Source organism: Ursus americanus, chromosome 33 (assembly GCF_024610735.1).
Source record: "Ursus americanus isolate L20-20 chromosome 33, mUrsAme1.1.p, whole genome shotgun sequence".
Classification (NCBI taxonomy): Eukaryota; Metazoa; Chordata; class Mammalia; order Carnivora; family Ursidae; genus Ursus; species Ursus americanus.
Window position 1 is genome coordinate 21397751 of NC_142159.1, and position 16109 is coordinate 21413859.

The 16109-nt window shown below is 46.1% G+C and overlaps 1 pseudogene; it reads right to left on the minus strand.

Moving 5' to 3' along the window:
* Positions 1-12428: 12428 nt before the first annotated feature.
* On the minus strand, positions 12429-14588 carry LOC123779632 (PRAME family member 25 pseudogene; annotated as a pseudogene).
* Positions 14589-16109: the final 1521 nt, after the last annotated feature.

Below are 16109 nucleotides of genomic sequence, written 5' to 3' on the forward strand. Positions count from 1 at the left end.
TTCCAAGCCTGGGATTCTGCAAGTCGAATACACAGATACATCCTGGGGTGATACGGTGAGGATGAATAATTAGCTTTTGAGCTGGGTACTTTCTACACGGTTTCTAAGCTGCCATGCCACACAGGTCCCGTTACCCCTGTTTTTCCCTTGGAGATGTTGACTGGGAAGCCACGTGCCCAATGAGACACCAGTCAGTGGCCGTATTTTTCCCATTATACCACCCCACCCCACCATCCACACCCAGAACCATCCAGAAGCCAATAGCTCTGGAGGGGATGGGCAGGAGGACATAATTCCTCTGTACCAGTGAGTTCTTTGTCAGAAACAGTTCCTCGGGTTTCCTGGGATGAATAGAAGACCGTGTCCTCTCTACCAATGATTTGCAACTGCATCTATTTTTAGCAAAAAAAAAAAAAATCATTAAAAAAAAAATCTTCAAATAGAACCTGATGAGAACTCTTGATGCAGGTGATGCATGGGACATCCCCCATCTCCGGGGAGGATGTGTCATCCTTCAACCCCTAATACTCGGAAAGTCAACAGTATTGGCCGTGGAGGAGGCGACATTGCCAGGTGCTGGGGGTGGGGGTTCATCCATCTCCCCCGCGTGAGCTTCTCTTCCGAGCACCTGGCTGACGGAGCAGCCTGTCACCTGGCCTCCTGGCCTCTCTCTCCTCCCGTGTCCAAGCTACCCATTTCCTGTCCCAGGTCACTCTCGGTCAAGGGCACCCAGGAACTTCCCAAGACTGTTTCGGTTAAGGGTCAGACAGTGAATATTTTCCGCTTTGCAGGCCACTCACTGCACTCGTTGTACCCTTTTCATTTCAATTTGTTTCATTTTTACAGCTTTTTAGAAAGGTGAAAACCACCCTTAGTCCACAGGCCATATCCACAGGCCACGGATTAGATCGTGGTGTAGAGAGTAAAGCACAGTTGCAACCTGGCGTTCAAGGCCTCCTGTGATCTTCCCACAAGCCCTTTCGTGAGCCGTGTCCCATATTATTGCCACTCCCCTTACTACGCTCCTGCCACATCAGAGCCCTCCCATGCCCGAAACCACCCAGTATTCTCCCCTTGTGGATCCCTTCACATGATTCCTTCTACTGGAATGCCATCCACCAACCTCTTTCACCTGCCGGGATCCTGCATCTCAAATGCCACTTCCTCCATGGAGCTTTCTGGATTTCCCTCCACAGGGCATGCTGCATACAATGGTGAATGTCATCCCCCAGAGTTATGCAGTGCACAATCTGTACAACCAGATATGGTAGCCTGTCCTGCCTCTAGATACAAGTAATCTCTCCTCCTCAGAGAGGTCTTCCCTGGCCTCTAGAGGGAAAGAATTGCACCCCTCGACCTGCCCTGCATGTCCTCTGCCTTCATTCCTCGTCTCCCCTCCCCTGAGCTCTTTCTCACAGCTTGAACTGCTTTGAATGTTATCTACCTGTCAGGCTGTCTCCCTCATTAGACTATAAGCTGTGAGTACAGGCACATTTGTCTTGACCACCTCGTAGCCCTGGGCTCCCGCCCAGTGCTGGGCAAATGGTAGATGCTTAGTTTGTGGAATGAATGAATGAATGAATGAATGAAGCTCCTAAGGCCGGTCTTAGACCTCATACCTCTCTGAAATCCCACAGTGCTTAACCAGGGACCCAGCTGCCAGCAGATATTCACTGGACAAATGTGGCGATGCCCTGTGTATATTCCATGTGTGTCCCTACGGTGGGAGCAGGTGGGTTTGGGGGGCAAGCTCAAAATGGGCTCGTTTTCCTGCCCCTGAGGGTAACCTGAGAGGGCCGCTTACCCTCTCCAGTAGGGTCCCTGTAAGGGAGCCAAAAACTGAAATTCATACTGCCTTCACCCCATGAAGCCAAGGGAAATGAATGAATGAATGAATGAATGAATGAATGATTTGGTCAGCCTAGGCCACTCCTGGAACCCATGGCGTGACGAGAGTAAGGCTGACCAAAGATTCCAGCCCCAGGGAGATCTCAGAGAATTGCTGACCTGAAATCAATGAACCATAATGTGTCCAGAACAGCCCCCCACCCCGGTTCCCAGAACCTGGGGTGAGGGGGTCACCAGCTGCCCACTCCTCAGGTTTCCTAGAGGACACTGGCCCTCCCCTTTCTCCCACCCCTCCACCCCCGCTCATCTCCTTCCTTTCCTCCTTCACCTCCACCCCATCCTCAAAGCCTACAGCCCAGCCCCGTGACCATCTCAAGCAGGGCAGACACCGAGACTGGATAAGCCACTGTCTCTGGTCCTGGCATTATTGGCAACACACTGACATTTGGACCTGCACACGCCTACCTCCTGCCTCTTCTCACTTGGGCGTGAGTGTGGAGGCAGGAGGAAGAGGGAAGACCAGCCATTACCCCTCTCGACTCAGCAACAGTATCAACAATATGTACTGAGCTCCTACATGGAGAGACATGGGGTCGCTGTGGGGTCAACTCTGATAAATGAGACAGTGGGGTCTTATGTCCTCCTGGAGCTGGTCATCTAGAAGGAACAAGAATGCAGAACATCATTACAGATCGTGCTATGCTTCTTCTGTAGGGGAAACCAGCATCAAGAGTGATGGGGAAGAGCAGAGGTGGTCAGGGAGGGCTTCTCTGAGGAGGTGGCAGGGCAGCTGAGACCTGGAGGATGAGAAAGAGCTGTTCTAGCAGAGGGGTTAGGGTAGGAGAGGAGAGGCCCTGGCCTGTCTCCTTCCACCGCCCAGAGCCAAGATCATGCAGCCACGTAAGGCTCACTGTACCAACTCCCATCGCAGCCTCTGGCTGTGGGAGGTTTTACCCTGAGAGGGAAGGGTCACCTCTGTCATGTTTGGAGGCGAGTTAACGTCCCCTGCAATGTGCTGCTATGGAAGGTGACAGCTCTTTGATTTATCTCTCACTGCCATGCCTCCCAGTCGGTGAGAAGGCAGCACCTGGGTGGACAGGAGCTGCATTCAGGCGAGCCAGCGGGCTGCAGGCGATTTCTTCAGGAGGCAGAAACTGCTCCGGATGAGGAAGGAATGATTTGATAGCAGAAAGAATTGTTGAGAAACTAACTGGAAGGGTTTGGCCAAATCCACGTACAGAGGATTTGGGGGGTGGAGGGACAAGCTGCTGACTTAATTACCTTACTTATCACACTGACCAGATCCTGTTCAAGACAGTCCCAGTGAATAACAACGTGGAAAATCCATTTTGAGCTCCTCTAGAGGAAAAAAACAAAAAACAAAAAAAACCCCACTACTATTAACTACTCATCCGTAATGTTTCTTGATTATGCCAGAATATAGTCATGAACCTCCAGCAGTATCTGAATTAGGCTAAAGGAAGGTTTTGGTTTTGTTTTTTTTTTTAAAGATTGGCTATAAGAGCATCAAACTAAAATGTGTTTACAGTTTTTATTTTTCTCTCTGACCTTGAATGTGGCATTTGATTCCTCAAAGCTAACTTTTCCCTTTTACTTCCTTACACGTACCTGGCAGATAAAACCCCCTAACACTTTCTCCGTCCCTTCTTTGTCTCATGCAGCATCTTGGACTTGATTCTTGGTGCTAAACAGGGACAATCACACACACACACACACACACACACACACACACACACACACACACAAATCAAGGATTCAAACCAGACAAGGTGAATATGTAGGCTACGTTCGGTGCTAACCAAATAATTAAAAATAATGCACGTCTGCCTCACTTAAAGAAAGAACAAAGGGAGAAAGGTAGTAAATCTTCAAAACTTCCTATCCTCTTGTTGTCATTTCTTCTTCCTGAGGAATAAGGGTCTTCGGAGGCTGAAGGCTTTTCAGAGAAATACAGCGGGTAGGAGCCATCATGAAAGTGAGCTGGAGTCGCTGCACTAACTTTCTCCCTCCAGGGACCAAAGAGGGATTTGAATTTTCAAGGAGGTTGAGCCCTCCGTCTGTAACCACATCAAAATGGGTCACAGATCTGCTCTAACAGATTTCACTGTCAAATAGGAAGCTGGCGCCAGGCCCAGCCCATGATGGAAAGTTAATAGAATATTTCTCATCCTGGAGCTTTTGGATCGTGTGGAGATGTGGAGTCACGAAGGCAGGCCACAGTGTTAAGTGGAAGAAAAATGCCACATTTTGACAGCAAGTTAACTTTCAGACAACCTCTCCGAATGCCCGCTCATGAATATGTATTTGTTTAAAGAGCGATTTGAGTGAGCAGCGATTAACTCCAGCACATTGCTCATTTTTCTTAGAGTGTCTTCTTGAAATTCTGTCTCCTTTTTGCACTTTGCAGCTCTCTCCAATGGGCTGAGTGCCCAGGTTCCAAATTCCTGGAGCAATGTTGACTATTGGCACCACTGCCATCATCCTTTGTCCAGCAAGCCTGGTGTCCACCTCCTGGTCACTCAGCGGTGCCCATACCACTGTCTCCTTAGCTAGGTTTGACTAGGTGTAGTGAACCGTCAGTGTCCCGTCCAGACTCCTGTACTGGGCACACCCATCTCCAAATGCTGTGAGCGTTGATTGCTAACAGCTCTCAGCTCCTGCTTCTTCTAGAGAACCACCTCCAGCAGAAGTGGAGTCCCCTTGTCAGCCCTGACCCAGGCACCCCACAGCCATAACTCACTGACAAAGGAGAACAAAAGGCAGCCCCCCTCCACCCCTCCACCCCTCCACCCCCAGGTAGGACTCATGCTGTGGCACATTCTACATTCCAGAGCCCTCATGTGGTCAGGTGGAAGCTAGCTCCAGCTGGGACCAAGTCCTTACTTGGCTCCTTCCTCTGCCCTTGCCCCCCACCACCGTCCTTCACACTCTTCTCCTGAGAGCCCTCCCCTCAGTCAATCCTGTGCACCTGCACCCTTGTATCAGGCTCTACTTCTAGGGAACCCGACCTAAAACATTTGGCTATGTTGGGGTGGAAAAATTTTCCTCTATCCTTCAAGATTCTTCTGGCTGGCCTAAGAATTAAATTGACATGAGACAGGTTAACTGAAGAAAATCAAATTTAATTTTGAATATACAGAACCAACATACACAAGAGGTTCAAAGACAGAAAGAGAAAATGAAGAATATATGCCATCTTAAATTAAGGAGAAGGTAGTAGGAGTCTGGTACTTTGAAGGGAAGGAAATGATTCACAGGAAGATAAAAAAATAAATGTTTGGTAAACACATGTTTGCTAGTCTGCACAGAAACAATGGGACACAGAGGAATTTTAACAATCAGACTTTGCTAAATGCCTCCCTGTTTACTATCCTTAGTTCATATTACAACGTATTATCAAAGGTGACAGCTCTCTTCCTGGATCAGTTGCTCTACCTAAATTCTTTCAGGCAGTTAGGGGGAAGATCAAAGTTTCTTCCTAAATCTTTTGAGCTTCCCTAGAAGCTTGATTGATTTCAGCTCAAAATAATCTACTTGCCCAAGTGGCACATCTGTTCTGAACCCTTACAGATTTACTGGTACCCAAGAAAGAGTCACGCTGACCAACTCAGATAAAATTCATCTCCATTATCTTTGCAGAAATCCTTTTGCATTTGAAAGCACAGGACCTAACAACGAACAGTTAGGGCATTTTCTCATCACATGGGGTGGGAGTGTTGCAAAAACCAAGTCCAATGCTGTTCATGTGGGGAATGAATGAACTTTCTCATAAAGAAGCTCTTCTACCAGCAATGGCCATCTGTTAATACGACACTGAGTGGGTCGGGATTGGCCATCCCCAGAGGACAGTGGTAAGGGCAATCAAGAGACCTGAGAGGTGAAAAAGGCCAGTCCTGACAGGGCTTGCACCCTTTGGGGAAGTAGCTTCAACAGTGGTCTAAGACCTCAGAATATATCCAGTCCCTGATATGTCTGTGGGAATCTCCATAGTGTCATTGCTTACATTTCTACGTTACACATGTTATAACTAAAGTAAAAATTCTGGTTTATGATAGCTTTACGGAAATCACTTAACCTCACTAGAGGTATTTAGTAAATATTAAATATTACAACTTCAGAGAAGTTTTGTTAATAAAGGGCATGTTCCAGAAACCTACAGCAAATATCACAAATACTTGTGAATCAACAGCGGCATTATAGGCTGCGTGCTATCATATGTCTGCTAACTTTGCTATTATTCAATACTGCCCTAGGGGTTCTAAGCCAATTTCATAAGAAAAGGAAAAAGAATAATAGGGTATAAATATTTGAAATTAATAATGTAGATGGTGTGATTGTCTATACAGAAAACCCAAGAGAATCACCAATAAATACATTTGAACTAACATGCCAGTTCCACAAAATGAGCAGGTTCAAGATTAATGCACGAAAATCAGGACCTCTTAGACTTCCAATTCTTACACAAATACCTAACAATAAATTTAGGAATCCTGGAAAACTATAATGTACAGTGTTTGTAATGCCTAGCTGAGCTGATGGGCTGGGGTGGGGAAAGGAAGCATTTATTTGTTGGAACAACACAGAGCTTGAAACTAGGGTGGTAAGAATTGAGCCAACGTAAGGGCTGCCAGAGGCAAGGGAGGATGTGGTGCAGGGGTCTTTAGCAGCCCGGTAACCTAGCAGCCTGGGTTTTAAGACCCACATGGGGGACAGGTAGGAAATTAGTCTGCAAAGCACAGGGAACTGGAATTCATACCACTACATAAAGTTGGGCCATCAAGATTTACCTTCAGTGCAAGGATGGATTCTAAAAGTCCACCTGCCAGTGCAGGGATGGTTCTGGATAGGAAAAAAATAATTTCCTCCCCTCATAAATTCAGTCCTCCAGCCTGTTCCTTGGGTAGGTTTGGGGCCTATTTTAAATTCCCTGTGTGGTCTAGGAAACTCCAAGATGAGAAATAACAAAATTACAACTTGCCCCATGCCGTTGATATCACTGGGACACCTGGAGAAAGCAAAGCAGCAAACTGACCTTGGGGGATGATCGAATAACACAGGCTAGAAGACATTCCCACAAATGAAGCCCTGATGAAGATGAGGCCACAAACCAAAATTAGAACACTCATTCTAGAATATCCCACCGGGAGCTAGGGTCAGCAAATCACAATAATCAGGAGGATTAGAATCCTGGAAGCTTCAGGTAATAGAAGAGTCCGGAAACGGCTCTAACATAAGATGTTAGAAATGAACAAAAACATAAAGGAACCAAACACTTTAGAAAAGATGCTAGTAAAAGAAGGAAAAAGACAAATGTTAAAAAAAATAGAAGCAAATAGAACTCTTTGAAGCTCTTTATCCAAGAGATAAAAACTATAATGTTCTCAGAATTGGTGAAAGACACCAAACCTCAGATTCAGGAAGGCAAGCAAATTGCAGGCAGAATATTTATTTTTGTTTTAATTTTTTTTTTTGAGAGACAGAGAGAGACAAAGAGAGAGCACAAGCAGGGAGGGGCAGAGAGGGAGAGAGAGAGAATCTCAAGCAGCCTCCATGCTCAGCTCGGAGCCTGATGCAGGGCTTGATCTCAAGACCCCAAGATCATGACCTGAGCTGAAATCAAGAGTCAGATGTTTAACCGACTGAGCTACCCAGGTGCCACAATAAATCCCAAGCAGAATCACGGAAAGGAAATCCATACCTAGATATATGAAATCCAGAACACCAAAGACAAAAAGCTTATCTCAAGAGTGCCCAAGAGAAAAAACAATAACTACGTGGGAATGACAATTCCCTTTACAACTGGCTTCTCAGCCCCACCAGTGGAAACTAAAAGTCCTTCAAATAAGAATAGGATCTTAAAATCACTAAGAAAATAATTGTCATCTTAGAATTCTAAATTCAGGAAACCTTTTCAGGAAGGTGGTGGAACAGAAGCCTTTTAAGATAAGGATTGAGAGAGTTTCCCAGCTCTGTTGAATGAAAAAGTAAATCATGTTTTTTAAAAGGTCTGAGATTCAAAAAGAGATGGTAAATAAAGACATCAGAAAACACACTGTTATCCTAAACCAACTTAACTGTGTAAAACAGAAATAATGACAAATTGGGGGTACAAAACATGGGGTAATTAAAATCCAACTCAATAATGTAATATAAAGTAAAATGGGAGAGGGATAGTTGGCATTAGTTTCTCCTGTTTGACAGGACAGAGTTACTAACTTTGTATTTTACTTCTTTTCTTTTCTCTCTTCTTTCTCTTTTATTTGCATCTTCCCTCCTCCATCTTTCTTCCCAACTCAAGAGCAGAACTGATCTATTCTAGAGTCTTCATTCATAGCTCATTGCCGTAACTGAGATGTCCCCCCTCTCTCAAAGGGGTATAGTTATACATCTACACCTATTCCCCTTTATTCCTGTTGCCCATTTCCACCCCCTTACCCACCATAGATAAGCACTCTACTATTTGACCTAACCTTGAATTTGCATGTGTCCTTATAAAACATGTTGTGTCATTTTGTGTGTATATATTTTTTAACTCACATAAATGATATAGGGTATAGTGTTACAGAGTGATCCTACAATTGATTGCCCAATCCAGTACACTTGGGGGGGGGGTGAATGGAAGTGCTGTTATTAAAACTTCCAGAACTGGGGGGCGCCTGGGTGGCACAGCGGTTAAGCGTCTGCCTTCGGCTCAGGGCGTGATCCCGGCGATCTGGGATCGAGCCCCACATCAGGCTCCTCTGCTATGAGCCTGCTTCTTCCTCTCCCACTCCCCCTGCTTGTGTTCCCTCTCTCGCTGGCTGTTTCTATCTCTGTCAAATAAATAAATAAAATCTTTAAAAAAATAAAATAAAATATACTTGAGACCTGTGCACTGAAAACTATTATATAGTGCTGAAAGAAATGAAAGAATACGTAGATAAATGGAGAGACTACACAATATTCATGCATTAAAAGACTCAATACCGTTGAGATGTCAATTCTCCCCAAATCTCTAAATTCAGTGGGATCTTAATAAATATTCCATTAGGCTTTTTGGTAGAAGTTGAGAAGCTTATTTTAAATGTATATAGACATGCAAATGACATTGTATAGTCAAAGTAATTTTATAAAAAGAACATTTTGGAAGACTCAGTCTACCTGATTTCGAGACTTCCATAAAGCTACAGTAATCATACCAGCATGCAGATTAATTGAACACCACAGAGAATCCGTAAGTAGACCCCATATATATGATCAGTTTGGTAAGGTGCCAAGGTGACTCAATGGGGACAGAAAAGCCTTTTCAACAAGTAGTCTGAGAACAACTGGATATCCACATGGGGACAAAATAGATATCAAAGCTTACCCCACATCATACATAAAAATTCACCTGAAATGGATCATAGATCTACATGCAAAAGCTAAAACTATAAAATTCTAGAAGAAAACTTAGCATAAAATCTTTGCAACCTTGGAGCGAATGAAGATTTTTCAAATAGGGCACAAAAGCACAAGTGATAAAAGAGAAAATTGATATATTTGACTTCATTAAAGTTAAAAATGTATGATCTTCTGAAGATTCCACTGAAAAAATAAAGACAAGGTACAGACTGGAAGAAAATATTCGCTATATACATCTAACAAGGACTTGTGTTGAGAATATATTTAAAAATTCTTATAACTCAATAATAATAAGACTGAAAGAATTGGGCAAAACATTTGAACAGACACTTCACAAAAGAAGATACACGAATGCCAGGTAAGCACACGAAAAGGTGGACAGCATCATTAGTAACCAAGGAAATGTACTCTCTGGAGAGGGGCCTGGGATGAAGAGAAAGTTCAGGGAGATGTCTGTTCTATCTGTATTCACATAATGTTTTACATTGAGAATGTAGTCTGTATTACTTGAGCAAAACCATAAAAAATAGGGAAAACATGTACCATTTACCTGTACAAACATAGTGACCACAGAATCCCACCTGCTATTCCTTGCATATCCAACTTAGTTATTTCATTGGTACCCAGCTAATGTTGGCTTTCCCCAAATTTGCGTTTTAGTGGAAAAAAACATTTAGCTATAAACTGATGATAAAGACTTCCATGCACCATGCAGTTATAAGCATTTACAACCACATGTGAGGCTCTGTGCTCTGCTGTGGGACCACAGGGTGATAGAGACACAGTCCCTACCCTTTATGGGGCAATCTCTAACAGGTGAGGTTGTCAAGGGGAAAAAACATAATGTAATACATATCCTTATGATTTGATCCAGCAATCTTGCTCCTTGCCATCTGTCTATCCAAATGAGCTGAAAACTTATGTCCACACCTAAACCTACACTCAGATGCTTAGAACAGCTTTAGTCATAACTGCCAAAGTCTGGAAGCAACCAAGATATGTGTACCACTCTGGTGGGGAGGCTGCATATTGTGGGGGGTGAGGGAGGGTAGGAGTTAGATGGAAACTATTCTCTATTTTACTATGAACCTAAAACTGCTCTAAAAGTTAAAGTCTCCTTTTAAAAATTTAACTGTAACCTTCCAGCTCTAAAATTTTATGATTTTAATTTTTTAACAGAGGAAACAATTCTTGTTCATAGATTTTTAAACTCAGTTTTAAAGTCTCATTTGTTTACAGACACCAAACGAAGTTAAAATTCTTTTAAATATCTGCATGCATTCTTTAAAAACACCAAATTTCTTTTTACAACCTTTAAAGGCAATTTATATCTTTAACATTTATACATCACAACACAGATATTTATACTCAAATAGCAGTTCATGACAGATTTCTTAGAAGAGTGAACAATATGGTCCAGCTTGTATCACCTAGATCTACCAGCAGGTGGCACACAAGTCCCAAGGACTGGAACCGTCTATCTGAGCATCGCTAGAGATAAATACAGTCTTTCATATGCCTGGTGCTTGCTGCTAAAGTTGCCTGCGTGAATTACGATTCATTAGTAGCCACATGTAAAAGCTGAATCCTATGGCATGCCCTGTGTCCTGCTCTCCTCCTGCTGTCAGGACTAGAAAGGAAGATTGAGGAAGAGAAAGGAAGAGAAAGACTCATTTATTAAGCTCTTACTGTATGCCAAGCCCTCTATGTACATCATCTCATTGGATCCTACAAGAACTGGATAAGGTGGGTGTGTGTGCATCATTATACAGGGAAAACTCCTTTTATAGGGAAACTGAGGCTCTTGCCTAAGGACCTCCCATCAGCACCACCAGCCCCTGAATCCTCAGCGGGGGAGCCTTCCTTTGGGTGCTTTTGTTTGAGTCACTGTGATGATTTTTTGGTGTCACCATGTCTAAGGGATGCCCAGATAGCTGGTCAAACATTAATCCTGGGTATGTCTGTAAGGGTGTTTCTGGAAGAGATTAGCGTTTGAAATCAGTACACTGAGGTTAGAGATTCTGGGCATCATTCAACCTCTTGGGGACCAGAATGGAACAAAAAGGGGAAGGAAGGGCAAATTCTCTCTCTCCTTGCCCATGAACACCTGGAGTTCCTGGCTTCTAAGACTTTGGACTCTGGGGCTTACAGCAGGGGTCCCCCATTTCTCAGGGCTTTGGCCTCAGGCTAGAAGTTACCTCATCTGCTCCCCTGGTTTTCAGGCCTTCAGTCTTGGACTGAGTCATACCACTGGCTTTGCTGGTTCTCCAGCTCACAGATGACAGAGAGTGGACTTCTGCGGTGACCATGTGAGCCAATTCTAACACATCTGTATACAGTCTATTGGTTGGTCAAGAAAACCTGGCCAAGACATTGTCTTACCACAGGCAAGGGAGTCAGTCACTGCCTAGAGGTATTTTGTTACATATCCTAATATACTGACTTCAAAACATGTTGCTCTAGTCTTTCCTGGTGGGGGAAGAGAGGTGTTAGGAGAATAAAGTCCGCTTCTCATTGACATGGCCTAGCCCTGGGGTATTATTTGTTTTAATGTGGTGTAGAAATACTAAGTTTCCATGCCTGTAGGATTTTAGTACTTTTGCTAAAAGGAACTTGAATGTCTTTACTGGCCACCTCGTTGAGTTCAAGGACGACCACCCACCTGTGAAGGGCATGGGTTGGTGAGGCCCAGAAGCTCCAGTTAATCTGCAGTGTGAACAGTCCCTTCCAGAATTGGCCCTGCTTTGTGCAGTGAAGCCCTTTCTCACCACAAAGGCCGGGAACTGAGGCCTCGGGGTCCACCTGGAGAACGGTGGGGAGGGTTCACGTCCAGGGTCACAGCATCTGGCTCAGCAGTGAGGGTCTCCAATGGCTCATTGGCCACTTAACATGTTCCAATTGTTGTATTGACCCACCCAACAGCCCCTGAAACAAGGAGTCAAGAGAGACCCCGGAAAGAATAAAGAACTGGAGGAAATCATAAACATGCTGTGAGTTCCTGGGGCCAAATCCCACCACAGCGGTTACAGAGTTTCTGATCATGGACAACTCAGTACGGCTCTTCTCCATCAGCAGCTGGAGCTTCCTGAAGTGTGACTTGGAGAAACCAGTTAATTGATCATGGAAGGCACCGGAGAGTTTACACTGAGGTTCTTTATTTCCTACCCTCTTTTTACAAGGGTCCACACAGGGATAACTCCCACATGTGAGTCTCAAGCTCAAATCTCCCTCCAGAAATTCAGATTCACATTTCTGACTGTAGGACACATATCCGTGAAGGTCCCAGCGACTCCCCGAGTCAAGGCTTCTGTGTCCGCAATCCTGCCCTCCCGCTGGGTCACCTTCCCTCTCCCATCCACACTGAACAGATATCTGAAACCGGGGGTCCGTGTTCCCTTTTCATGCAATGCACCTAGGTCCTAGACTTCAGTTTCCAAATGCCCAGAAGACAGTTGTGGATAGACGCATGCGCCCAATCAGGCAGGCGTAGAACAGGGATATATGATGGGCTCTAAATCATAGAATATCTCGCGCCATAGCGAGGACAGGGGCTGGTGCTAAGCCAGATGGTCCAGGGCAACCCCAAGTCCCTCAGGATCTCTGTCGGCTCAGCTTGAACCTGGGCAAACGTCCCCAGGTGGGGAGCTCCCTGAGCGCCAAAACTCTCCAGAGGGGCAGGATAGAGCTCTGGGTGCAGGTGGTGCCGCTGGGCGGTGTGGTACAGTGGCCTCCCATCCATGGCCGCGGAGAGGACGTTCCCACTGACTCTGAAGGTCTGGAGCTGGTGACAGAGGCTCGGGGCTGGCAGGATGGCCCCGAGGTGGGCTTCCGTGAGTCCACACAGATCTAAGCCCAGGTCCTGGAGCCTGGCTGCCACTTGGAGAGGCTTGAGGCTGAAACCGGTCAGGCTGCTGCCGCTCAGATCCAGACCCTTCAGCTGGCTGATATTCGGGCACTGGGGGAGGGGCGCCAAGTCCGACTCTGTGAGCTGACAGTTGGTTAAGGAGAGGGTCTCCAAAGGGGTCTTCAGGCACCTGGGGAGAAACCAAACAGGCCTGGGGAACGGGGGGTGGGGGGTGGGGGTCCAGGTGGCCTCAAAGGGGAGACAGCTGACTTGTCCAAGGCCAACGTCATTGTGACCATCTGATGAAGGTCAGTACCCAGGACCCCAGCCTCATTTTGGGCTGGGGCCTCCCACCTTCACTTACGGGACTAAGTCAGGTTCACAAAATCTTTAAAGCCCCCTTTCCTCATCTGTCAAGCAGAGGACAACAGACTCAGACGTACTTATGGAAATGAATGAAGGTAACGGAATGGGCTAGAAGAGGCTCAGTCTGACACGGGGTCTCAATCAACGGTGGGCATCCCTGAATCTTAATATTGGGATACAAGGCCATACATGCTCTCAACTCAGGCTTCCTTCAGGCCATTGCTCGGGCCTCAGGCCCCCGTATCTCTGAGCCAGGCGAGGCTAGTGGGAGGCAGAGAAGGACCAAACCTGGGCAAGGTCCCCCAGCCTCAACCAGGGGTGCCAGTGTGCGGGGATCCCTTACACCCCCGCATCATCAGGACACCTTCTACCACTTTTCATGATCCTTTCTGCTGCCACTCTCTTGCCTCCAGAATCCTGCATCCCCCATATTCATTCCTGGACCTGGAGCGTGAAACCTTTCACAGATGGGGGAGTCGAGACAGACTCCTGCGTGTTCACGAAGCTGCTGAGCACACAGCTCCCCTGTGGAGATGCTCAGGTCTGCTGTGGCTCCCCCTCCTCGATGCCCTCTCCCCTTTCCTGTTTCCCTAAGTCATCTTATCTTGAGAATTCGCAAACCCACCCTCACTGTATCTGAGCCCCCCTCCCAGTGCGTAGCTTCCTGGCGAGGTGTCTCTTGCCATAGCCCCGAACCTTTATGTGGGTGGTTGTGCGATGCCACACTCAAGATAGAGCAGCAAATGAGACAGTGCACCTGACACCCCCGTGTCGCATTCACTGTGACACCACCCGGGCTTGCCAGCCCTCACCTGAGCGTCTGGTCCAGGCGGCCCTCGAGGAAGGAGGGAGGTTCCATAGAGAGCTTCCATAGGCAGTGCAGCCGGAGGACCTGAGAGGTGAATCGGGCGACTTGCTGCTTCTCCTCCTTGGAGGGGGTCACGTGGGGGTGGGAGAGCAGGAGGCTTTCTGTCTGGCCGTAATTCGCTTAGCATAATGCCCTCTAGATTCATCCACGCTGACACACGGGGCAGGATTTCCTTCTCTGTTACAGCTGCATGATATTCCATTTTGGACATACATCCTTTTTTTTTTTTTCTTTACCCTTTCCCCCATCGAAGGACATTTAGGCTGCTTCCATATCTTGGCTCTTGTGACTAAAGCTGCAGTGAACATGGGTGCTCATATCTCTTTGAGGAGCGAATGTGCAGCCTGGTGACCGCAGTTAAGAAGACGGTGTTGTATATTTGGAAGTTCCTGGAAGTAGGTCTTTTTTTTTTTAATTCTATTTATTTATTTGACAGAAAGAGAGAGAGCACAAGCAGGGGGAGTGGCAGGCAAAGGGAGAGGGAGAAGCAGACTTCCTGCTGAGCAGGGAGCCCGACGCAGGGCTCGATCCCAGGACCGTGGGATCATGAGCTGAGCCAAGGCAGACGCTTCACCGACTGAGACCCCCAGGCGCTCTGCTGGGAGTGGGTCTTAAGCATTTCTCACACACGTAGAGTTAACTGTGTGAGGGCACAGATGTGTTCATGACCCGGTCTTGGTCATCAGGGCACATGTAGACCTGTGTATCGTCACACTGTGTATTTTAATTACATACAATTGTATTGGTCAATTGCTCCTCAATTAAAAAAAGAAAAGTCTTCTCTGGATGTCCGGGTGTGCCAGCAGCTATTCTGGGTGACGGGGAGACAGCCAACAAGTGTGACCCGGTCCAGCTCTCAGCGTTATCTCCTATGTGCAGACCTTACTTTCCATCAAAGCATACAAAAAACTCATCAACTGAACAGTAGATTAAACGCAGTTAGACCCACACCCCGGTCACAGCAGTGCGGGATGGCAAAAGTGCGTGCAAGCCGAAAGTACAAAGCAATCCTAATAATCAATGGGAAAAATTATGATTATCCCGTGGCCTTCAAAAATTTTTAAGAACTCTCTTACTGTGGTTATAAATGTATAGAGAAAAAAAACCCCAGTAAAACTAATATTTATTTAGTACCATGTCATTTAAAACACTGAGAATTAAAGTGCTTTTTGTCCTTGTAAAAAAATTTATCAAGAGTAGTTTGAACAGTGATCACCTTCTCATGGCTTCACTGGGGACAGGGAGCAAGGGTCTTCTCTAAGCTTTGGTGAATTGTTTGTTATACTCCTAACTTCGGCTCGGCCTCCCACGTTTAATCTTTTGTGCTGCCAATGTCACGAAGTATCCCCAAGAGTTCCGATAATGTGAAGTTTCTTGCCATGTCACTGCTCCTGGGACATCTTCATCCCTTTCCTTAGACACTTTGCTCTGTTATGCATCTCTGGGAGATGGGAACGGGAGCCTGAGACCGACAGTGGCCCAGGAGGGAGGGGAGCCTGGGTAGGGGCACCGGCAGATCACCTGGGACTTGGAACAAAGAGAGAATCCATGGAAAGATTTCCATGATCTGATTAAAACCATCTCGCTCACCGGGAAGGACGTGTGGAGATCCAGCTGTAGGGGAGCAAACCGGTCAGAGCACAGACCAGTTCAGTCACCAGACAACCTCAGAGGTAGACACACGTGGACGCCGTAGTCCAAGAGGACTTCCATCCTCTAAATGGATGAATGGTGTGGTATGTAAATCATATCCCAATAAAGCTGTTATTTTTTTTTAAT